Genomic DNA, 27071 nt, shown 5'->3' with positions numbered 1-27071 from the left:
AAAGTGAAACTTAAAGAAAGATAGGAATTTCTCAGAATAGATAGGACATAAATCCAAGATTCCCTGTGGCAGAGCATGGGAGGAAATATGCCAGGTGACATAAAAAGCAGTAAGAACTCAGCAACATTTTAAACACATTCATAAGGCTGAGTACAGGCTAGCATAAGAGAAGGCTAGCATAGAAAAGAACTGCTGGTAGCCACAGACACAGAGATATTCCATTCACATTGACAAGTTCTTCATGAACCTCCACTGAGTCTTTAACAGAAACCAGGGACCAGGCAATAGGCTATAGTGATATGTTGTGGAAGAATAATCTGGCAGTTTCTTATAAAGTTTAACATACACTTAAAATACAACTAAACAACCACTCCTAAGTATTTACCTAAGAGAAAATATATTTGAGGAAGATGGAAATGAATAATAAAAAGCTGGGGTTGCAAACCTTCTACCAGACAAAGTAGACTTTATTTTTAATAGTTTATTAAATAGTTTAGAATAAATAGTTTATTTTATTATACTTTTCCATTGCCACTTATCATCCTTACACCTGCTTCCACCTCCTCAAGATAGACTTTAAAACAAAGGCTACAACCAGAGACAAGAAAGGACCCAGCAATTCCAATTGTGGGTATTTATCAAAAATACCCACCAAAAACACTAATTTGAAAAGACATGCATCCATATGTCCACTGCAGCATTATTTATAATAACCAAGATATGGAAGCAACCTGAGGGTCCAGGGATAGAAGAATGGATAAAGAAATGGTGCATATACAGGATCCAGCAGAAGTAACACCTTCTTGAGTGTGTTACCAAAGAAGGTAAACTACCTTCTTTGGTAGTTTAATAATATAGGTGTAATAATGTACACTTTTAACTTGAATATTTCACCTACAATGTCATATGGTATGCTTGAATATGATATTATTACATTTCAGAATTACATGCTCATGATTTTGTAATACTTTTGTAATAAAAAAGGGGTGTTATTTATGCTAGACCCTGTATATAATGAAATATGACTCAGCCATAAAAAAATGAAATCTTGCTGTCTAAAACAACATGGATGGACTTAGATGGTAGTGTGCTGAGTGAAATAAGACAGACAGAAAAAGACAAATACCCCTGATGTACAATGTTATATTCATTTCAGCTGTACCACCCTGATTAGATATTTATGTAACATAACAAGTGGTCACCTCAATAAATCCAGTACCCATCTGACACCGTACACAGTTATCATAATATTATTGACTCTCTTTCCTATGCTGTACTTTATATTCCCATTACTTTTTTGTAACTATCAATTTGTATTTCGTAACCCTTTACCTTTTTCATCTATCCCCCAAACCTTTTCCCATCTGGCAACTGTCAAAATATTCTCTGTAACTATGATTACATTTCAGCTCTGCTTGTTCATTTATTTTGTCTGGATTATGGTCTCAGGTAATCACCAGAGAGAGGCAAAGGTATTTAACCAGGTTGATGGAGACTCAGATATGGCATCCACATATAGGGATCTTTGGAGTAGGGCTTGGCAAAGGCACAATGGCCTCTGACAGCACTTCTGTCTGGGAGAAAACTATCCCTTCTGGTCTCTCCCTAAAGCCAGACTATTCAGTTCCTCCCAATATGACCCTGGTGCCTTTTGAACTGCTACTCAGTGCTAGAGCTCAGAGTGAGTGAGTCTGAATATGTCTGTGTGAAGACTCTTTAAGAGGAACACCTTGGATTCCAGAAGTCCTCCATCTCATTCAACCATAATCCTCGTTGGTTTTCACAGTCAGAAGTTGTGAGGACTTTTCTTTTCACTGGAACCCTGACCTGGGGGGCCTGGTGTGGGGCTAGAACCCCTTGCTCCACAAAGGTGACCTCCAACTGAGATAATCCTCCCAATTTTTAACCACCACACATGGGTGTGGGACCAGCTCTCTCTGTGTCTCCACCACTCCTACTAGTCTCTACTTGGCTTCTTCTTTATATCCTTAGTTATAGGACTTCTATTTAGCTTGATTTCAGGTGGTTCTGTGCGATGATTATATTACTGAAGCAGAGTTTGGCTGTACACCTCCCACAGGCATATTCCAAATACAGAGTTTGGAGGGAAGGAAAGAGTTCTTTATTGAAATGCACAATTTGGGAAAGCTGGTGATTTCCCAACACCAGTCCAATCTCTTCTGCAAAACCAAGGAAAAGCCCAGCTATTCCCAGAATCAGAAACAGTGTCCAGAAATCCAGCTCCATCTTATCTGTCCTTTGGAACCAGAGGCTGCTAAGCAGATGGCCTTCTGGTTTCAGTCTGCCTCCATGAGGTTTGGGTGCGGAACCAGCACAGCCATGCAGCGTGGCCACTTCCACAGTGGGGGCCCAGGGCTGTTGCCAACTGCTGTGCCTGGCCTTGTGGGGCACACTTCCCCTTGTCTGGCCACACAGCGTCCAGGGCCCATCAGGTCCCACAAGCCATCTGGCCTACATGTCCATGTAGGAGATCCCAGAGAAAGAGGGTGAATTTCTATCTTCCCTCAGTTTAAATCTCCTGGCCCAAACTTTTGTGCACTCCAGTAGAGTTCAGCTTCCCCAGCCAATCCGGTCCTTCTCCAGGGCTAGACTGACAGGTCAGCACCTCCCACTGCTGCCATGTTGGCCTTTACAGTACACATGATGCTGTGCCCTATGGTCTCCCCTTCAATCAATAACCAGAAGGGAGCAAAAGGGCTTTTCTCTTTGTCCATCACCTTTGCTAGCCTCACACAGTCTGGGCTCAATGACTTCATCCTTCTGTGTCTCTGCCTAGGGCAGGGTATCTGTCATCACTAGGTTGATTTCCTGGGCAACATAAAGCTGCCCTGTTGGTGCTGCCTGTGGTAGCCTCCTCCAAAGGCCCCTCCCACATTCCCAGGCCAGGTGCACCTGTAGTTTATTTGTATTTTGGATGTGATTGCAGGAGGATGCAAGTACTGCGTATACTTACACAGCCATCTTGACCAGAAGCTAGCTATAATGGTTTATTCATAACTACCTAAAACTGGAAACAGAGTAATATCCTTTAAATAGTGAATGGATGCATGAATTGTTCTGCATCCATATAATGGATACTAGTCAACAACAAAAGTAAACCTCTAACACACTAAACAACATAGATAAATACCACATTTACTGTAAGTTCAAGAAAGCAGATGAAAAAGCTACACACCAAAACAATTTCATTCGTATTACCTCCTGAAAGGACAAACTAAGGGATAGAAAACAGATCAGTGCTTTCCACAGGCTGGGGTGGGTTAGGGTTTAACTTCAACAGAGCATGTATGAATTTTTTAAGAAATGAAATTAAACTATTCTTGATTGCATTGGTAGTTACAGGAATGTATGCATTTGTCAAAATCATAGAACTAGGCACTGAAATGGTGAATTTTACCCTATGTAAATTGTACCATGATGAAAATAGAATAAAATAATGAAACCTCTTTCTCTCTTACAAACTGAGCTGTCATTCCTAGTTTGACTAGTGAGAAGAGAAGCAGCAAAGCAATTTTAGTTTCAGAGATCAGCCAATTACCAATGTTACACTTCTCATCATAATTCTGTTCTACTTTCTTTAAAACTGAGCTATATATGACTGAAAAGTCTATTTGTTAAACTTAATTCAAAACAGCAGGGGAATTCTTTGGGAACACATTTTAGGCCTGTGGTTTTAATTTTTCACCAACACTCTAGAAATAGTCTAAATAAAATAAAATAGTATTCTAAACAAAATATTGCTCATTATTTAAAACAAAATGAGTAAGAATTCTATACTAGTTTTTAGTCAACTTGTTTTTATTAGGATGAATAATAGACCTTGAATAAGTGCTACTACCATGTAACTTAAGAAAATATTAATATTATTTCATTTCAGTAATGTAAAAGTTAAGCCAAAATGGCTGTGTATGTATGTACATATGTGTGTGTATTTGTGATTAATTCACATTTTCATAAGCCACTAACTGGGATGATATCTTTATTAGAGGTTAAACTTGCTATGAAATACAGCAGTAGGCAAAGTAGGTTAATAGTTGTTTATATGGAAAAGTGCAATAATTAATAAATAATAATACAATAATAAATTCTGTGTTTTGCATAATCTAAACTGCGAACCTACTTTTGCTCACCCCTGGACAAAAGTAGTGAGTGCCCTTGGCCTCCTCACAAATAGATATGTCATCTATACTTTTTACTTGATAATTATTTGCATGAAGCAATGCAGCCTGGCCTGTTGTTATCAGGGAGAAAAAAATGAAGATTTAAATAATTTCTTTCATGTTTAAAATTGAAGAAAACAATAACTGAATGTCTTTGTCCATAGTCTGACACAAGGGGACCCAGTAGTCCACCTGAAATCACAGATGTCACTTCGGGAGCAACTTCTCTTTTGAATGTCTGACTGCTTGGCAGACTCTTCCAGGGGCAGTTGGTGAGACTAGCATCTCTCGAACTGCCTTGAGGGCTGTCATATGCCTTGATGATTGTTGAATTAATGGTCCTCTCAGCAATCCTGACCCCAAATTCTTTAGTTTTCTTAGTTTATCAAGTTAAATGAGTGATAAATGAAAATGAAATAAAACTGAAACAATTTTATGATATGAGCAGTCTCATGAAATTAAATGGCAATCATTCCCAGATTTGATATTTTGCAATTGGAGTATCAGAGAGTTAAATAACTGACAGTGAATAATGAGTTTTGCTATATAATGTAATGAGGCCCATATCTTTGCTCATTTCTTGAGCAGGCACTGTATGCTCATCATAGTGCTAAGCACTGAACATATATACATCAATGAACAAGGCCTGGACCCTGTGCTCAAGAACTGAGAACTTAATAGGCAAGACAAATATATAATGATAATGAGACATTGCTGCCCAGGGAAGTTTTACAGATATCTGAAAACCAGGCCAAGAAACATACACACACACAAAAAGGAAACTAAATCTTCTTCAAGGCTTTTGGAAATGTTTCACAGAAGTGAAATATACTTTATCTGAATTTTAAATAATAAATATGAATTTGCCAGGTGAAGAAAGAGAAAAATGCATTTTAAGCATTTGCAAAATCAAGAATATGAGAAAGGATATGGTGTGCTAGAAAAGGAGTGAAATACTAGGAACAACTAATGAGGAATTCATTGAGGAAAGTTTTACCGCATATGACTGAAGAGTTAGATATAGATTCAGTTGAGAAGTATTATGTATGTTTATTCTAGACATTACTCTTTTGCTGTAAGACATAGAAAACCCTAAATAGACAAACTAGGGGAAAGATAAAAAGAAATATCTTTGAAGTTAATTACAGAATACACAGTATAGACAGACCTTACATGAACTAGAATTCCAGAGTTGGAAACTCTGGATCATTTTCTCTCTACATCATAACTCTTTTCCCTACATTGTATATTTTTTGTCCTGTTGCTTATAATTTGAGAAAATATTTAGATCAATTTTATTTCCTTATTTCTGCTGTGTTCATTCTATTAAATCCATCTTATTAAGGTAGTTTCTCTCCTCCTCCTCCTCCTGCTACTCTTCTTCCTCCTCCTAGTCTTTCTTCTTCTAATGAATATTAGTCAGGTTAAAGTATGCTATGTTGTGGTAACAAATTAAACCTGAAAAATTTTAGTGGCATAACACAGTAATAATTTATTATTTATTCAATAAATAATGGAAGTCAAGGAAACTTTTTCCACTGTAGGGCTGTGAAATCAGGAACATATATTTTTCAAGGTCATAATGGAAGGGGAGGAGGAGCTGAATAAATACATAAAAAACTATTAAGAGCCAGATCTACATAACTTTCACTCAATTTTATTATCTGCAACCCAATCATTTAACCTAAATGTCAGGGAGTTTAGAGAACAGATAAATAAAAATAAAAAATAAAAACAATATTAGATAAAAAAAAGTTTGTCTCTGCCAAAATTTTAATCTCCAAGATGTCTATAGGTTATATCATTGGGAACATTGCTTAGATATTACTTCCATTTATCTAAAGTTTTCATTTATTCACTATTATTATCTCTGCTGCACAACTGTTCCCAAGATTATAATTAATATCCACAATCTCCTTCTTCTACTGACTATTCTAGATGCTCCTTATTCTCAGCTGACAGCTGACAATTCTGCTAACTAGGTCAGATCTTCATCCCTGGTGGGATAATTTAAGTACTCATCCTTGTTGCCCCATCCTTCCAGAACATGCTTACTACAACTCCCCACTATATCTATTATCAGGCATAGAGAATCAAGAGGAACATCAGTACATCCCTGATTTCAGGCACACTCCTCCCTACCCCAATAACATAGCAACCCTTTCACCCCAATATAATGCCAATTACTTCTCCTGCAGTAGTATCTCCTTTCTTTCTCTGACATAAGAGTGGACAAAATATCCAGTGGCAAATAAACTTCAAGGATTATTGAAACCCTATTGTGTCCACTAGTAGAAGTACCCTCTCTTCAGAACTGGGTTTCTGGATAGATAAAGCCTGTAGAAAGGAGAAGAGATGGTAAAAATCATCTAAGTGAGCCAATGACATTCAGTGATGGTGAAAGGGATACACTCTTACTTCTATACACAGAGACATCTATTCTACTTTTGAGGATACTTCCCACATAATAACTGTTGGCCAAACTCCAATGCCACAAGGATTCACTCCCAAAGTTCAATTTAAATGTATCTTTTATTACATCATTCTAGTGTTTTTTCAGAAAACAATTTCTGAATAATGCTGTATAATACAGGAACAATAGATATCATGGTCTTATATATTTATACCCTTTTCAGAGTCAAATATGTTCATTAGCTCCAAGTGATATTATGAAAAATATCATGACCATAAATATTTCCTGAGCCTCAGATAGCGACGCTAGATGAGACCGTAAAGACAAGCCCATACCCAGAAATCAAATCAATCTCAGTAAAGACAAAGCACTTTTTATATCAAATGGTCTGAAATGAGCAACTTGCCACTAAGTAGTTGTTTTCTGTCCTCAAGGAATTATGTCCTCAAGGAATGAGGAGTCAGTCTCTGATCTTGAGAGGTCTTGAGTTCACCACTAACAACAGCTGCGTCTTCAGAAGTCTGGGTGAGAAGATATGCATGCTGTCATTCCAATGCATAGCCTTCACCCTGAAGGCTATTAGCCCATTTATAGACTGCTACCATCATAGCTAGCCCATTTATTGGACTGTTTTAAAAGTGCTAAAGTAGCAAAAGGCAAAGGCTGCCTGACTGTCAATGAAAAAAGTGTTGTTCGGTACTTCTGTTACAATATTTGCTTTCTTTCAAGCATTATATTAGTTATTTAATATTGTGTAACAAATTACCCTAACATATAGCAGCTTAAAACATTTATCGTTGCAAAGTTTATGTGGCAAAATAAGCTGCCATGTTGTGAGTTTTTCTACTGAGATGTCCACATGGGATGGAAATGATGCCTCAAGACAAAAGCCAGTAAGTACCTAAGGCCTGCCAGCAGCCACATGTTCCACCTGTTCGTGTTGACCCAGACATTTTAGGAGAATTTGGATATTTAAGGATATAAAGCACAGCTATGCTATGTGCCTTTTCCATATTTTTGCCCATCCTTTGCCTGTTATACCCTTATCTTTCTGGTAAGACTTGTTTGGGCTGGAATTCAAATCTTCTATAACAATGAGATACTGGTCTCATTTTCACCTCAGTCTGCTTCCTGCCCATAGAAGATAAGGGTCTCTTTAATTTTTTAAACTTTATTGATTTGAGAGAGAGAGAGAAGAGAGAGAGGGAGAAAGAAAGGTGTTGAGTTGCTACTTCACTCATCCATGCATTCATTCATTGATCCCCGCATGTGCCCTGACTGAGGATCGAACCCACAACCCCAGTGCATCAGAACAAGGGTAGGTCAGAACAACCAACTAACCTACTAGAACAGGGACAAGAGTCTCTTTAAATGTTATCATACTACCCCTGCTGGTGTGGCTCAGTGGAATGAGTGCCAGATTACAAACCAAAGGGTTGCTGGTTCAAATACCAGTCAGGGCACATGCCTGGGTTATGGGCCAGGTCCTCAGTGGGGCGTGTAAGAGAGACCACCCATCGTTGTTTCTCTTCCTGTTATTCTTTCTCTCTAAAAATGAATAAGTAAATTTTTTTAAAAAATGTTATCATACACATCTGTTTTTCACATCTTACCCTGAGGTGTTGAATATCTGACCTGAGTCCGTAATTTTTTTTTCTATGTTTTGATGACAGCTAAATAAAACCAACAAACAACAATCTTTTAAAGCACCATTTTTCTCACTTCCCTTAAAAGCTCTTTCTTTTCTATAAGTCAGTTGCAGTGAGTAGAATAATGCCCTCCCAAAGATGCCCATATCTTAAATTAAACCCCAGCATTGGTAAAAATGTTAATTGACATATCTAAAGGGAATTTGTACATATGGTTAAATAAGGACCCTGAAATGGTGAAATTACTTGATAATCAGGTTGGAACCAATGAAATCACGTGAGTCCTAAAAAGCAGAGAACATTTCCCAGTTGAGGTCCCAGGGAAATGTGGCTATGGAAGAATGGCCAGAGACAGGCAGTGTGAATAAATTTGCAAGTGAAAGAAAGCCAGGGGATGTAGGTGGCCTCTAAAAAGCTGCAAAGAGAAAGTGAGCCTCCAAAGGGAACACAGACCATTGGCACCTGATAGCCCAAAGACACCGGTATTGAACTACTAATCTATAGAATTTAGCTAATAAATTCATGTTGTGTTAAGTCACTGAGTTTGTGCTGATTTGTTGTGGAGACAATAGAAAACTAACATGCCAGTTCATCCTATTTGACCCCTATTTTCTTTCTTTTTTTAAAATTATTTTATTGTTGTTCAATTACAGTTGTCTGAATTTCTGCCCCCATCCAGCCAAACCTACCTCCCTCCCTTGCTTCCAGCCTCCCCCTTGGTTTTGTCCATGTGTCCTTTACAGTAGTTCCTGAAAACCCTTCTCCCCACTGTCCCCTCCTCCCTCCCCTCCAGCTATTGTTAGATTGTTCTTAGTTTCAATGTTTCTGGTTATATATTTTTGCTTTTTTCTTTTGCTGATTATGTTTTGGTTAAAGGTGAGATCATATGGTATTTGTCCCTTACTACTTGGGCTTATTTCACTTAACATAATGCTTTCCAGTTCCATCCATGCTGTCACAAAGGGTAGGAGCTCTGACCCCTATTTTCTAAGAATTAAGAGTATTCTCTTAATTAATTGTGATGTTAGAGAGTGCCAGCAATTATCTCCAGCCACTTTTGTGGAATCACTGGTGATATGTTCTTAGAAAATTTCACAGTTAGTATTTCAATCTGAGGATCCATAGATGAACTTCCAGTATCACTGTCTTAATTTAAATTTTCCTAGAAAGATATTTTGTAAAAACATAATTAGATTCAAGCAGTGTATTTGTGAAGTGATCTCAGGAAACACCATTGGAGGGAGGATAACTAATATAAGGAAGGGAAGAAAACCAACAAAAAGTAAATTACCACTGTGGTCATCTGGAGTTTAATCCTATTTGAAGAATTGAGGAAAACAGAGAATAGGTGACAAAGGAGATAGGGTAATGATCCAGATATTACCATCAACTATTGGTTAAGGGATGTCTGATCCTGAGAGCTATTGATTCACCAGCACTTCTAGTCCAGGTTCTGGTGATGAGGGAAATCCCTCAGGCAAAACAGAGATGCTGGTGGTTGAAAGCTGGGCAAGAGTGCAGGAAAATTGCAAATGCTGAGGGGCAGGTGGGTGGATCACTACAGTATCTGCCATAATCATCAGTTCATTTTTGTTTTACTATAAGATATCTATCACACCTGTTATTTATATTCATGTCTTTTGCTACCATCTACTTCATATGATTGTTATATGTCATCTGGCTTCCTGTAATAAACTGCTAATCATTTTTTTCTGATTGTACTCTACTTTCCTCTCCACTAATAATGTTCCATGTGTTTTCACAAATTTTTAATTTACTCTCAATTATTCATCATTTTTTAAATTATTCTATTCAAAGTTTTGTAATTTGGATCAAAATTCTCTAAGATCTCAAACCACTTTTATTTCTATAATTTTTTATTTCAGGTACATCTAGATATTTACATATTCCCACAAATATTAGAAATATAATATGGTATGCAACATGTTTATCTGACCCTACATTATATCTTTCCTCTGCCACTTCCATTCATACTGCATTCTATCCCTGGGTTATTCTCCCTTTCCCAAACATATCATATGCTTTCATTCCTCCACATCTTTGTTCCTCTAGATTTTTACGACTTGATTTATCTCATTCTTCAAGGGAGATAACCTAACTCTCACTTATTCTGTGATCACTTTCTAATTTCCAAGATATAATGAATCAGTCCTTCCACAATATTGTTTATTCTTCTATGTGTTTGATTTAGATTAAAGCTATTGTGTCTTATCTCTCCCAATAAACTGTGAACTTCTCAGGTCAAGCACCTTCCTGAATGCTTTACACATAATATATGCCTAATAAATAGGTCTTTGGTAAATCAGAGAATCAAAATAACTAATCCACCAGATGGAATGAGAAGTAGCATTAGAAAATAATTTATAATAAACTAAATATGATCATTGTTTCATAAGAAGAATACTCATTTAACCACTATCAGGATTAACAAAAATCCATCTTTAGTAATCTTTTGAAATATACTACCTAAGACAACACATTAAAATAAATAAGTATTAGAATGATCATTTTCTCATGACTTATTTTATATCTTCTTTCTTAATGTTATTTCAGGCTATGCAAATAGCTTTAATTTACTTTATCCTTAAAGTCCCCCAGGAAAAAAGATTTTTTTCTAATGCAGTATAAATGGGAATCAATTTTTCATGGCAGAAAATGGTTTTGAAATGCTACTGATGCATTGGCTGACATCCAGCCTCTCTGAATTACATGAATCAAATAAGACATAGTTCAAACTCTCTTCTTACATGTTAAAATTATACTTGAAAACAAAACAGAAGAAAACACAAGTGGGCCCAGCAAAAAGCAGTAAAAATGATTAAGTGGATAAATAATCTCATGAGAGAAAAGATTAATGAAGAGATATTTACCAAAGGAAAAACATAAGTAAAAAGAAACACCTACAGTTATTAACTATTTGAAAGAAAAACAGTGTTACTCATTAACTATCTAAACATATAATTTATTTATTAAGTTAAAATGCTGACTAATTGAGCTATATTTGAATATAAAATAAAAAGTAAATTTATCTAATTATTTTCTTAGATATAAGTTGAATGTGCCTGACTAGTAGTTATTCACTTGTCAAATAAACAAAAATATGTGCTTAAGCACATTTTGCCTTGACGGCTTTTAAAAATTGCTTAAATGTACAGACTGGGCATTTATCTGACTAGAAACATGAGAAAAGCGCAATATTTTTCAAATTGTAGACTTTTTTAAAAAAATCAGTCTTAGGTGTCAGGTTTCCACAGTCACAGTGAAATGAAGGATTGAGCCATTAATGATTCCATAAATAAATTGGTATAACCAGTGGTGGTGAAAATATCATTGGAACATCATAAAGGTTAATAAGTTTTATTGTAATGGTGATCCACATATTTTGTGTTCATGGATATTGAGATGTTCAGCTTTAAATTTAAAGGGGATGCCCTTGCTGAAAGGCAAAAATTAGCTGAGGTAGGTTAGGGTGTCTGCTGTGGATTAAGTGTGTAAGAAACTGCCAAGAAGAGTAAATTTTTCACTCTCAAATTGTTTTGAACTGTAGTTATTCAGATAGTTGGAGGAAGGCAGTAGAAAGAAGGCCCTGCAATATGGAGCAAGCTGTAGAAATAACAGCAGAGTGTTCACATCTGTGAAATATGGTGAACAAAATTAGAGTCATACTTTATGTGAAAAATCACTGTGACCCTGAAGAGCACCTGATAATTTCTGCCTCAAGGGGACCGTGCAAACCTGACAATATCCAGCCTAACCCCATTGCCCAAGGTTCTAGGGAATCTGTAGTATGAAAAAAGAGTGTTTTCAGATTTGACCTCTTTTAGGGACTGTCACTGGTCCAACATGTTGGTCCTTATGTTAAAAAAAAAAAAAAACACCTAGAGAAGCAGCCAAAACTAATGCAGATGCTGCACAATAGTACCATACTGAGATGCACTTTTATTCTTTCAATGTCTGTGGCTGGTGAAAACCTGTATTCTTTCTGTTTATATTTAGTCCCTCACAATGGAATGCCTAATCTGCTCATTCTGGACTTCTGACCCAAGCTCTTTTTCTTGACTTCTTGATCTCAACTTTCTCTTTCTTCCTGACCATCACATGAAGTCTTTTGAGTATGTTTCCAGTTCATCCTTAAAGTGGGTTTTTTCTCACCAGTGCACATCCCTCTTGAGCTATCTCCTATTGAAGTTTGGCCTAGATTTGTGAACAGGAGGTAGGATGAAATGTCCACAGTTTACTAGTGTCAGTTTCCCTCCAGGGGAACAGTTATTATGCAAACTTTTAAGGTACAAGTTTTTCTTGTTATAAGTTCACTTTTTACAATTATTAGTTGAATTTATAAATAGACATACTAAGAGATTAGTTTTTTCATTATTTTCAGAAATTAATGATGTTGAAATGCATATATAGTACCTAAGCAGCATTTCCCAATTCCTGAGTATAAAAATCCTATCAGTAAAGACACAGTGTGTATACTGCCTATTGCAAGTATTAGTGATAACTGATTCTCTTTCTAAGGAAACAAACCATTATTTTTCATATCCATATCCTCTAAAATATATCGTCAACTTTATTTCACTGTTTTAAAAGTAGAAAAATTGTTCCTCAGTTACAAAATTCTAATTTGTTTTAGTGTTTTATAAATTTGGAACATTAATTCACCAAGATTATCTTAATTTTGCCATGATATAAATTCATACTTTTGGACTAGAGGCATTGGATTTCTTTAGACCATCTATGAATTTTCCTATAATTTTCTCTCATGTAGTAAAATGTAATTCCTTCTCAACCATTTTTTGTTGTGGTTATTTTATCATCATTATACTGGATGTTAAAGAAAATTCATGGGCCAAATACACTGGTGTTTCATTTATGATATACCACTTTGAAGCTTGGTGTCTTGAATTTACCCTTTAATTTTATTATTTTAAAAATATTTTAAAATAGCACCTAAGTTATACAATTATTGTTGAATGATCAAGCTTGCAGGAAGAATATTGCCATGTTAGGTCTCTCTTTGTTTAACTTAAAAAAAACATAAAGAAGGCACTAAAAAAAAAGAGGACAGGTAGGCAAACTCAGTACTTGCACCCTCCAACAACCACATCAAAATTACAGCTAAACTAGTAAACAACCATCACAAGAACCACCAGAAATCTAACTGAACAGAAGTCCTATAACTATAAAGATCTAAAGATGTAAAGAAGAAGCCACATCAAGACTGGTAGGAGATAGGGAAACTCAGAACAGCCTGGTCCTAAAACCACATGGGGAAGGAAAAATTGAGAGGAACAATTCAGCTCTGGAAATCGCTCCTGAGGAGCAAAGTGTACCAGAACCCCCAAGCCAGTGTTCAGTGACAGGAAGAGAAGTACCCATAACTTCTGTCTGTGAAAACCAGCAGGGATAGTGGCTGAAGGAGATAGAAGGCTGATGTAATCCCCAGCATTCCCCTTAAAGGGCCTGTGTTAGAACAAACTCAGACTCACTCCCTCTCAGCTCCTATACTGGGGAAGAAACTTGAAAGGCACCAGAGACATATGGGGAGGAAATGAGTTGTTAGCATCAGAGTTTGTGCCAGTAGTGGGGAGAAGCAGCTTTCTCCCAGACAGAAGTGCTGACAGAGGCCACTGTTTCTTTGATGAGCCCTCCCCACACAGAACTAGCAGGCAGGTACCATAAATGAGTCTCCCTCAACTTGGCTCCATTCTGGATATTCCATGAGATCCTTCTCCACTCAGGCCCACCCAGGCCCTTTCTAGTGGCTTTTCCATATAAATTACCTGTTTTTGCTCATGCTAAAGACTGTCCTAAAACCTCCGGGTATAAATCACTCTTAAACAAGCAGCATCTGGCCTCCTCCTATTCTGTACCTTTTGCTATGTAGCTTCAGCTTATGCACTAGTGGGAGCCAGCCTAGGTCTGCAGCTTGCCCTCTTCTGGTCACCTCCAAGCCCAGCACAAGTAGCCATCTGCAGATGCCTTTGTAGTTCTTGTCAGGTGGTCACAAGCAGAACACAGGTGGTGGCTGACCCAGCCCTGCACTTTGCAGAAGGCCACAAAGCAAGAGACTATGAACAACTTCATAACACATCAAAGTATCACCCAACCACATACATGAAAAACACACTCAAAGGGTGGTCTCAGGAAGTACCTAAGCCACATTGAAGTGAGTTCTGCTCGATGGGATAAGCCCCTGCACAGCAGATCTTCCATTGTGGTCATGGCCGGTCCTTGCAGCCAATCAACCTGGGTGTAAATCACTCCCATCGACATACCAACAGCAATCAAGGCTCAACTACAATAACAAGGTTCATGGAGCCCACACAGGGGGCACACCTGGAGCACTCAGCTCCAGTAACCATGGAAGCTATGCCACTGGACCCTAGTACATAAAAACAAACTCAAAGAGGCATCCAAAATGTAGAGACAAAGAAAAATGCCCCAAATGAAAGAACAGAACAAAACTCCAAAAAAATAACTGAATGAAATGGAGGTAATCAATTGACCAAATATAGAGTGGTTATATTAAGCATCCTTAAAACACTGGTTATAAGGATGCTCAATGCTTAGGGTAAGAGCAGGTAAACTTAGTGAGAACTTCAACAAAGAGATAGGAAACATAAAAATGAAGCTAGAAAACATTAAAAAACATGAAGAATACATTATAGAAAATTAACAGTAGAGTAGATAAAACAGAGGATCAGATCAGCAATTTAGAATATGAGGAAGCATAAAATATTCAATCAGAATAACAAAAAGGGAAAAGAATCTATAAAAATGAGAATCGTGTAAGGAGCTTCTGACATAACTTCAAGTGTACCAACATATGAATCATGAGAGTGCCCAAAGGAGAAAAGACAGAGAAAGAAGTTGAAAACCTATTTTAAAAAGAATGATGGGAAAATTCCCTAAAGTGTTGAAGAAAATAGACATACAAGCCCAAGTAGCACAGAAAATCCCAAACAAGATGAATCCAAAGAAGCCCATGCCAAGGAACATCATAAGTAAAATGCCAAAGTTTAAAGATCAGGAGAGAATCTCAAAAGCAGCAAGAAAAAAAGCAGTTTGTTACCTATAAGATTATCAGCTGGTTTCTCAACAGAAACTTTGTAGGCCAGAAGGGATTGGCAAGACATAATCAATGTGATGAAAAGCAAGGACCTACAACTAAGATTACTCTACCTAGCAAAGCTATCACTTAGTTTAGAAAAACAGATAAAGAGCTTACCAGACAGTAAAAAGCTAAATGAGTTCAGCACCACCAAACCAGTGTGACATGAAGATTAAAGGGTGTTCTTTAAAGAGGGAAAGAAAAAAAGGTAAAAAATATCATAGAATTCCAATAAATACATATTTATCAACATTTACTTTAAATGCAAATGGATTAAATGCTCTGATCAAAACACATACAGAGACTAAAATGGAAAACAAAACAACACCCTTACAAATGCAGTGTACAAGAGAAAAACTTCAGATCAAAGGACACAAAGACTGAAAATAAAAGAATGAAAAATGTATTTCATAAAATGGAAATGGAAAAAAAAGCTGAGGTAGAAATCTTACACCATATGAAATTGACTTTTACACAAAGGCAGTGACAAGAGAAAAAGAAGGACACAGCAATTCCACTTCTGGATATTTATCTGAAAAATTACAAAACATTAAATCAGAAGGACATATATATCCATTTGCTCATTACAGCATTTTTTACAATAGCCAAGATATTGAAGCAACCTAAGTGTCCATCAATAGATGAATGGATATAGAAGAAGTGATGAATACATACAAGGGAATATGACTCAGCCATAAAAAGAGAATAAACTTATGCCGCCTACAATAGGAGGGATGGACCTAGAGAGTACTGTGCTGAGTGAAATAAGTCAGACAGAAAAAGAAAAATGCCAGATAATTTCACTAATATGTGGAATTAAAAAATAAAGAAAGAAAGAACAAGCAAAACAGAAACAGAATGATAGTTACAGAGAACATTTTGATAGTTGCCAGGTGGGAGAGTTTGGGAAGGATGGGCGAAGTGGTGAAGAGATTACAAAGTACAAATTAGTAATTATAGAATAGTCACTGGGATGTAAAGTACAGCATAAGGAATATAGTCAATAATATTTCATTAACTAAGTATGCTGTCAGATGGGTTCTAGATTTATCGAGGTGATCACTTCCTAAGTAATATACATGTCTAATTACAGGATTGTACAACTGAAGCTAATATAATATTGCATGCAAACTGTAATTTAAACATAGAAAATAATACGAATGATAATATGAAAAAATTAACACTAAATATCAGTAGTTTTTTAGACTTTTTCTTTTGACTATAAGTTCTTCAACATTAAGGACTGTATTTAATATCTTTGTGTATTCAGAAACATGAGTAGTGCTAGGCAGAGAGTTGTCATTAAAAAAAAGTTTCCTTAACCTAAACTGTCATTGTCAGTTGAATAGAAACAGCATTTCACCTCTTGGCATCATGTGTATATACTGACCATGTGCTGTAATGTCAGGATTAAAACTACAGTGAAAGTCACTTTACACATAATAGATGTGATAAAGGTCTTTTTGAATAATTTTTTTCCCAGTTTTTCTCACTCTGGGCATGAGAATTTCTGGCAATATTCTACCAATTTTAGTCACTAATTTATATTTGATCATATCTGTGTTTTTCCTTTGTCATCTTTATGTGTTTCTTCAGGGGCAAGAAAGTATAAAAGAAGGGAGGGAATGCTTTGACCTTTCCTCACTTAGTAACATATTTATTTGGTACTTTGGTTTTAAAAATTGTATTATAAAAGAGACAAAATAATGATACCATGTGTGCTTGAGACAGATAATTATTCAGATCTCTTAATGTAACATTAAGAAAATATTTCACAAGACTATGACTACCCAATGAGTTGTGTATATTGGTCTTAGTTTTTTCCTAATCACAGAATTCCCTTACTCTGCATGTCTGTGAGTAATCAGGAAAAGTCTATGGCTGAACCCTTAAAAGCATCCTGTTGCCTAATGAACCAAGAGTAATAAATCAAGAGATACATTCTGTCTGATTGTGATTGTTAGTCTGTTCCTAAAATATCAAACATTGTCTCCTAATACTTGGCAGAATCCTTTTTGGAAATGGGGTGAAAATCTCACTCTTACTTTGTTCCTCAATTTCCACCCTGTATTAGCTCTTTACAATACAGTATTCACTAGCTCATCCATAGGGGATATGTGCCAGTGGATACCTGAAACTGCAGGTAGTGCTGAACCCTATACCTACTATGTTTTATACTATACTTACACACGTATCATAAAGTTTGATTTTTCATTTAGGCATATAGGAAATAAACAATAACAATAAATGTTAATAGTATCCTGTAATAGAAGTTATGTAAATGTGGTATCGCTTCCTCCCTCACTCTTTTAAAATATTTTATTGTATCGTACTTACATTTCCACTTATACAGAAAGCACTTGAAAATGTGTTCTGCCCTATGCGAACTACCAGCATCACTATTGTTGTGCTTTAGGGCCATTATTCAGTAAAATAAGCATTCCTTGAATGCAAGCACTATAATACCACGACCTGTCATCTGTTAGCTAACATAGTGGCTACTCAGTTACCAATAGTCAGGGAAATATATACAGTGAGCATATACATTGAAGAGACGGCAGAAAGATGGATGATTCAGGTCCTGGGCAGGACTTGCTAGATTTCATTCAGGTACTCGGAACAGTGCACAGTTTAAAACTTAGGAATTATTTCTAAAATTTTCCACGTAATATTTTCAGACTGCGATTGCCCAAGGGTAACTGAAACAATGGGTAACTGAAAGCTCAGAAGGTAAAGCTATGAATGGGGGGCTCCTGCATTTGTCCCACCTTGTTTGAATTGATGGACAGTGACCAGGTCCCTAAAATATTTACTTTGCTTTATACACATCACTAGGGTTTCTCAGTCAGTTGTTGGCTTTAAAGGACATGATGAGGAACCTGTCATTGTCTTCAATAATGTTATAACATTGAAAGTTTAGATTTTAGTAATATTATTTGAATGATCATAGTTTGTAACTTTAAAAAACATTTTGCCAAAATACAAAACCCAGGCTAAATTTTCTCAAACCACGCTCTTTGAATTATCTGAACCATAATCACATGGAATATTTATAAAAATACATATTCTTGAGTCCATCCATCCAAACTCCCTAAACCAGTGGCTTTGAGGGTAACTCTGAAGAATTTGAATATTTCATAGGAAATCCAGGAGGTTGTTTTTTTAACATAAGGTTTAAAAACCACTGCTTTGGCCTGTGTTCCTGAGGCTGAAGATTTGTAGGCAAAGTGATACCGAACTTTACATTGTCAGAAGGATCAAGGGTACATCTTACCCCAAATCAGGTAAAAGTTTGTACATGTGTGTGTTGTTAAAGATTTTATTTATTTATTTCTTTTTAGAGAGGAGAAGAGAGGGAGAAAGAGAGGGGGAGAAACATCAATGTGCGGTTGCCTCCTACATGCCCCCCCCACCCAGGGACCCCGCCTGCAACCCAGGCATGTGCCCTTCGCTGGGAATCGAAACAGTAACTCCTTGGTCTGCAGGCCAGCACTCAATCCTGAGCCACACCAGCCAGGGTTTGTGTGTAAGTGTTTTTTAATAGAAAATAAAAATAGTAATCTTAAGTGATATTCTGCAGTTAGACTATAAATCAAAATCTTGACACATAGAAGAGGAGAAGTACAATTAATCTACCTTATGCATTCTAATTGCATTTGTCACACAGATTACTCTTTTTGGTTAAATTAATTTGTATCCCCCAGAAACAACTCTTATCAAAATAGGGACAGAAAGGGAAAGATGGAGACTAATGAAAGAAGCAATAAATAGCAGAAAGGTTGTATCTGAGAGGTGTGTCCCACCTGAAAGCAGAAATACTGAATTAAACAGACTAAAAACATAGCAGAAAAGCGTATTGCTAGAAAGGTATAATGATAATAAAATAAATAAAATAAAATAAATGTAAACACAACAAGAAACTTGTCTGATGCCCTCACAGTTATTAGAAGTTGTAATGAAATTCTGGCAAAAGTATAATGAGTATTCTGGATAATGACTAAATGTAGAAAATACAGAAGAAACTGAAAATTATCTCATAAACCGTGTAGAACATTTCAATATGCCAGCAAGCAGGCAATTTTAAGCAGATGAATAAATATTTCAAACTGATACTAATGTAAGAGACAAGAGGATGTTTTTACTTTACATAAAAAGAATAGGGTAATGTTATAAAAACAATAGCATTTCTTGTGATGTATTTTCAGAGAACATCCTGTATATAAAAATATATGTTTACATTGTCATCAAAATTACTACACATAATAAATGCATTACATGTTAGTTCACATACTAAGAGACTGTTTTCTCCTGTTACTCTTCTGTGGTTAGCAAACCATGGCTCCTCTCACTCCAACCTGAACTTGCTATTTGCACATTTATATGTATTTTTTCAGTAATGGTATTAATGGCAAATGCATTAGTATTTCTTATGCCACATGCTTTAATGCTTAGGACCCTCTTCTCCCCATAGGTTGGTCTCAGGAAAAAATGTGGGACATAAGATTTTTCAGTCTGTAATATTACTTTAAGTCAATATACACTTCTCTAAAATGGAAGTACACATTTTAGGTTGGAGCTTACACTCTAAAAGTTTTCCTATACTGATAAAGTAATTTTAGAAACCTTGGAACAAATGGATAAGATCATATACAATATCTTAATGAGGACATTGGTGAGAATTGATTCTTTTTTCATTGATAGTTAGAGGAATAAAAGAGAATAGTCAAGCAGGCCAGAGAAAGTCATTTTTAAAGGTATAAAGTGAGTGTGTAGGGAAGAAAAAAGCTAGTGGTTTGGGAGAAATTAAAAGAGGTGAGGGACAGAAAAAAGATGTAGGAGAAAGCAATCCTAGATCAAGTTTTCAGAGGACAGGAACAAGGGCACACATTGAGAAAATGGTATTACATAGAATAGATCATTGTCTGAATCTACCACATAAACATTCGAATTGAACTAGTTATCACAATGAAAATCTAGGTATTTTAAAGTACAACAGTTTATTTTTATATTTGAAGTTGATTTTAGAACACCTTGACACAGCTGATATCTATAATTTCAAGGGTAAGAGTCTGTTTTTAGGTGTTTCATTCACACAAGTTTTGACAGTATCTATGAAGTTCATTCATGCTCTATGGAGGGAGTTAGGAGAGAGTCATAAATATCAATGTGAATAAGTATAAAGTCCTAATTTCATGAGTGGTAGAGTCATGAAAAAATCAGCTTATTTAAGCATAACTCTAATTTAGATGAGATAACATTTATCTCATCAAATAGAAAAAGTATTGAAACATTTTTAGCACAATATCTTTCTGATGGGTTCTTATGGGGGCAAGGGTTCTCAGTCTGTTATCCACAAAGAAAATTGGATGAATCAGTATTCCCAAAATGTATTACTAAGATCTCCACTGCATAGTGCGTGGGCATGTTTAACCTTTACAAGAAGAGCTTGAAGGGTAGATATTTTAAAAAAATACTTCAGTTAACCCACTGTTGGAACTATACCCTAAAAATCATGAATCAGTTCAAAAGAACCTATGCTCCCCAATGTTCATAACAGTGCTGTTTACAATGTTTTTACTAGAAACATTGTAATAGCCAACATTCTTAATAGCCGAGTGCTAGAAACAGCCTAAAGGCCCATCATTCAATGAGTGGATCAAAAAACTGTGATACATATACACGATGGAACACTACATACCCAGAAAAAAGAAGGAGCTCCTATCCTTTGTGACAGCATGGATGGAGCTGGAAAACATTATGCTAAGTGAAATAAACCAGGAGGTGAAAGACAATTACCATGTGATCTCACCTATAAGTGGAACCTAATAAACAAAACAAATACATGAGCAAAATAAAAACAGAGACTTGGAAATAAAGAACAAACTGACAGTGACCAGGGGGGTAGGGGAAGGGGGATGACAGGGAAAGAAGGGGAAGGGGCAAGCAACATAACGTGAATAGAGGACTCATGGGCACAGACATTGGGGAGGTGACTGACTATGGGAGTTGGGAGGGGAAAGGCAGGGGAGAACAACAGGAACAAAGGTGGGAAAACTGTAACTGAACAATATTAAATTTAAAAAATATTTTAGTTAAAAGCCACTGGAAATGTACCTTTCTCAAAAAGTTATTGATTCAAGTAGTATTGCTGAACTACAAAGTGACATGTAGTTTTAGACCAGAGTCAGTACTCTGTATTTTGTTACAATGTTTGTATTTAAAAAAACACACACATTTAAGGGTAAATACAAGAAACTGAGTGAACTTAAATTAATATTTATCTTTGCATCATGAATACCCTAAGATATATAGGAGTAATGGAAAAGAAGAACATTTTATAGTATTTATATGCTGTTAAATAAATAGAAAAGAATGTTATATTTGCTTTCCTAACCAAGAGAATGAAACTAGACAGGAATCAGTTTTGTCAGACTAGAGCTCTACAATGATATTACAAAGATGAAGGAGCTATAAGAATTTTTCGTTCAAGAAGAACATTAGAAACTATGTAATCTAACATGTCACTGCTACAGAATTTTCTCTACAGTGTCCATTTCAATGTATAATATACACCAGCTATGTGCCAGCCAATAGGTTTGCAAGATAAATACAATGTTTCTTATCCTCAAGAAAATTACAATACAGAAGTAAAAAAAAAATCAGGAAAATAAACTGCTTATAGGTAAGATTTTTTTCCAGTAGTACAACACTACCACAGAAGAGGAAGTGAATTATTGTAATAAGTCATAGAAGGCATCAAGTTGAAGGTAACCCTAAAGTGGATGTTGAACTATTTTAAGTGCTTATCAGGAAAAACAAAACAGCAAAAGATGGGATCAGCAAATATTTGAGATACAAATAGAAATCTGTGTTTGGGGAAAATTTCTTAGTGCTTCTGAATGGTAACACACTTTTTATGTACCTACAGCAGTAGACACAAGGACAGTTGATGGGTAAGATGACTAGAGAGGTGAGTAGGAGCCAGATCATGTGAGTTCTTACATGTCACACCAAAATATTCAAATTTTAAACTGAAGAACCAAGAGGTAGGGAAAAGGATTAAGTAAGTGGTAGGTAGTATGATTGGATTTGGTTTTAAACAGATCACAGTAGTAGAGCATGTAGAGTGAGGCCAGATTAAGGACAGGGAGGTAACACAGGTGATCATCATAACAGCCCAAACACAGCAGAAGGGAAAAAGAACAGAGTTGAGAGATATACATGCAGCAGAATTCTGATACATTCTTTGATTGGAAGTAGGGTTAAAGAATGAGTTGAAGATAACACTTGATGAGTGAAACAGAGCAATTTAATTGATATTAATATTTATGTAATGCCTTACCTATGGATAAAATAAATGGGTTTAGCCATTGGTGCCAGGGTTCTAAGAAAGACTGTGAGCTGTCTTTAATGAATATAAACTCTCCTGTGACAGTTTTAAGACACTAAGAATGTCACTTACTTTATGTTGATAATGTCCCAGGTAACTGTGATTAGCAAGCAATGACTTCCTCATAGACCTTCAGCTGCCACATAAATTGGCACTATAGGTGCTTCGGTGAGCATTCGTAAATAACTTGCAATTTATTTGATACTATTTTTCAGATAATTCTATAGAGAGATAAATTAAATTAAATTTGTTCTGTAGTTTATTTGGCAGAATGGAGAGAATTTGAACTATTAACTTATGCAAAACAGGGCATATATGTACATTTTATGGTTATCATAAAAACCAAAATTAAGAAAAAAATCCCTTTGATGTGTTGGCATACATCACTATACAAAGTGAACTGCCCCATATCAAAACAATATCCTTGGATTGTTTTACAAATGAAGATGTTATAAAGAACGAGGGTCATCTTTGTAGATATCCCTATCATTGAGGGCACTACACGGAAGTTTATTTAGCTTCTTTGTGGTTACAATGTCTTCAGGCTGAGCTTAATAGAAAATAATGATTTTATTCTCACTTTATTTTTAGGGAGAAGGGTAGAAGGGAGAGAAACATTGGTGCAAGAGAGAAACATTGATCAGTTTCCTTTTGTACCCACTCCCACCAGGGGTCTAACTTACCACCCAGGCATGTGCCCTGACAGAGAATCCAACCAGCAGCCTTTTGCTTTGTGGGAAAATGGCCAATTAGCTAAACCACACTGGTCAGGGCTGGTTCTCACTTTAAGCCCTTAACATAACTCATGGGGCAAGTTTGTAGTCATTGTTTAGCACAGTAATTTAGGCTCCTGAGAAGAAAAGAAAATGATCCAAGAAGCTTTAAAATTTATCAGTGCCATTTTCCTTTCTTTTTAAATAGATTTTTTTTATTGTTCAAGTACAGTTGTCTCCATTTCCCTCACACATACTCTCCCCTCTCCCATCCATTCCCACCTCCCACCCTTGATCCTCCTCCCCTTTGTCTTTGTCTATGGGTCCTTTATACATGTTCCTTGATGACCCTTCCCCTTTTTCCCATTATCCCCTCCCCATTGTCCTATGGTTACTATAAGTTTGCTCTTTGTTTCAATGTCTCTGGTTATATTTTGCTTGCTTGTTTGTTTTATTCATTAGGTTCCACTTGTAGGTGAGATCATATGGTATTTGTCTTTCACCATCTGACTTATTTCACTTAGCATAATGCTTTTGAATGCCCAATCTGTTTTTTTTTTTAAGAACAGATGTCTCATTTTAATTTCTATTAATGTATTTGTATTTTTGATAGCCTCTAATCCTATTTGTATTGCACTATGGAAGAACAGGACCTCACTGTTCTAGTTATAAGTTCATAAGGTTTATATCATTGAAAAATCCAATCACTAGAAAATTACTGATGTGATGTACAAACAAAAAATTGCAAAATAAGTTATGTATTCTATAATAATTTTCCAAGTTTACTGAAGAGTTATTTACATAAATGCAAATCAACCTTTTTTAAATATATAGGCAACAAGTGGTAAAAATTTCATGTTTTATAAATGCCACCAAAATTAAGATATGGATCATTGACCTCATCCTAAAAATTTTTCTTCCATCTATGTACAATGATCCCCTCACTAAACTTCTGGCCCTAGGTAAACAAAAATTTACTTATTGAAATATTTTGACCTTTCTAGAATTTTATATAAATGGAATCACATAGTTAGTCTTTTGATTTTGCTTATTTAATTTAGCATTATATATTCAAAATTTATCCTCATGTGTTTGTTTATATTGCTGAGTAGTATAACACAGTACAGATATGCTATAGTTTATCCATTCACTAGTTGAAGAGATTTGGATTTTTAAAGTAATTTAGCTATTGTAAATAACCTGCTTCTATTGTCTAATAGGGGACATTATGATGGAAACCAGAATAGGAGTGGTGTGAAGGAATGTCATTTGCCAAGGAAGCCAGATGGCCTTTAGAAGCTGAAAAAGATAAATAAATGGATACTTCCCTGAAGTCTCCAGAGGGAATGTAGCCCTGCCAACACCTTGGTTTTAGATTCTGTCTTACAAAACTGTAAAAGGATAACTTTGTGTTGTTGTAAGCCGCTAGCTCATGATAATTTGTTACAGCAGTAGTAGGACTTCAACTGGTAATGTGAATGAGGCTGATCTGGTGAGGAATGATGAATAAAAGAAGGGGTGGGAGATGGCATTGCCTGTATTTTGGGATTTGAATCTCTGTGTGATACCAAAGGAAGAGAGATGTATTTTGTTCAAAATTGAAATTTTATGTGGCATACTGTCTGATGTAACCTGTCTGGTTATTTGTTTGGCCAAACTAAATCGGCTCTGTTTGACATGAAACCTAGAATAGAAGACCAGATCTTGATATTATATCTAAGTTGATATAATCCTGTGATACATGTCAGGGGATTCTGGGCATAAAATGAAAGAGATATTTGCAAAGGCCCTTAGGGGTCTCTTGAAGGAAAGCAAAGATTTTCTCATTGGACTCAGCTACAAGTTCATCTGAGAAGAAGACCTGACAAGTATTTGGAGTCAAAACCCTGCCATGTGCTATGAAATAAAATTATCATGTTAATAAAGTATTTGCTTGAAAATAAAAAGATTTTGATTTGTTCATGTTTTGGTATAGAAAGATATTTTCATTTCTCTTAGATAAATATATAAGTGGATTAGCTGAGTCATACAGCATGCATATACAAATTATTTCAAATAACCAGATCTCCTAAAAAGCACACTACGTGCCAAGGAAAGGAATATTTTTATGCTTGATCATCTAAGACTGTTGTCATATTGAATTGTCACTGGAATTAACTTAGGCATGTAAAGATAAATTAATTTTATGACTAAAAATATGGACATGGGAATCAGAAAGAACAACATTTTAGTACCTTACTAAGTATGGAACTTAGGAAAAGCTACATATTTTCTTTAGTCTTCAGTTTCCTTATCTATATGATGGGAATATTAACATAAGTGAGAATATTCATATAAAATGAATAGAAAAATCTGCCACAAGGTTCACATTAAATATAATGATTACTAATATTTAGCAATCCCAGAGATACACCTTATGTCATATATAACACAATGTGTATATATGACAATTTCAGGTAGCTAAGTGAAATTATGACAAAATGTGAATGTGAGCAGAGCTAGTTACAAGTTTAGATTCATTTATGATTTTTTCAGTTTAGGCAAAATTAATAGCAACACACTGTATAATTTTAAAAAACTACTATTTCATAGGTGGTGGTGATTCTTTCATACAGTCTGGCTATCTGTTTTAGTAATATCTGCAGCCATTGATGCCTATTGTCTATATCCATTAATTCCTTACAGGTAACAAAATGGTGATGTCCTAATTCTATCATTATTTCTTCACTTATTATGTGAAGAATATTAACATAAAGAGTAAATTTCCCTTATCAACAATTTGGTTGCCTTGAGGAAAGTTTGTACATGGATGCCAAGTTTTCCACATATCTAGGTGAGTTACTAGCACCCTTTTAAAGTGACCCCACCTGCTTCTCTCATCCTCCATGTTGGTGCTCAGTGTGAAATCAACATTCTATATCCAACTATTATGTAGGTGGTGTCTGACATACTTGCACAAGAGAATCAATCTTAGAAAAAGATAAAACACAATCTTTGTTAGAATGGGAATGGGCCCTGATCAGGAATAGAACCAGTGACCTTTTGGTTTGAGGGATGATGCCTAACCAACTGAGCCACACTGGTCAGGGTAGAAGTCAGTTATTTTTTAACTCTTCTGAATTATTCCGCTTTTTTCTAATATAATTATTAGTTAACAACAAAGACAACAACAAATCCCCCAACACACAAAACATAAGCCTTAACATGTCTTGTTTTAATATTAATATTCTAGACCATCTTTCCTGTACTTAATTCAAAATTAAAATTTTATGTAAACAAAAATTTCTGAAGAACTTGAATGTTTGATGCTAAGAAAATGAGTTCATTTTTAGAGTTAGGTAAACATCCAAGTAGTCATTGCAGACACAAACTCAAAGCTAGGAAAAAATGAATAATGAATAATATAAATAGTTATGAAATAATCCATATAGTATTTATTATAGAGACTATGCATAAGATAAATTACATAGGATAAATCTTGAATGGGATCATCATCAACAGTTTCATCTCTTAATGAAATAATAGATCTAGAAAATACCCAGTAATGCTGCTAAAATATTAAGTGAAAGTTTTATGGAAACTTTATGAAA

This window comes from Phyllostomus hastatus, unplaced genomic scaffold (genome assembly GCF_019186645.2).
Source record: "Phyllostomus hastatus isolate PE091 unplaced genomic scaffold, TTU_PhHast_1.1 phas_contig_113, whole genome shotgun sequence".
NCBI classification, from domain to species: Eukaryota; Metazoa; Chordata; class Mammalia; order Chiroptera; family Phyllostomidae; genus Phyllostomus; species Phyllostomus hastatus.
Note: the sequence above shows the minus strand (reverse complement) of the source record.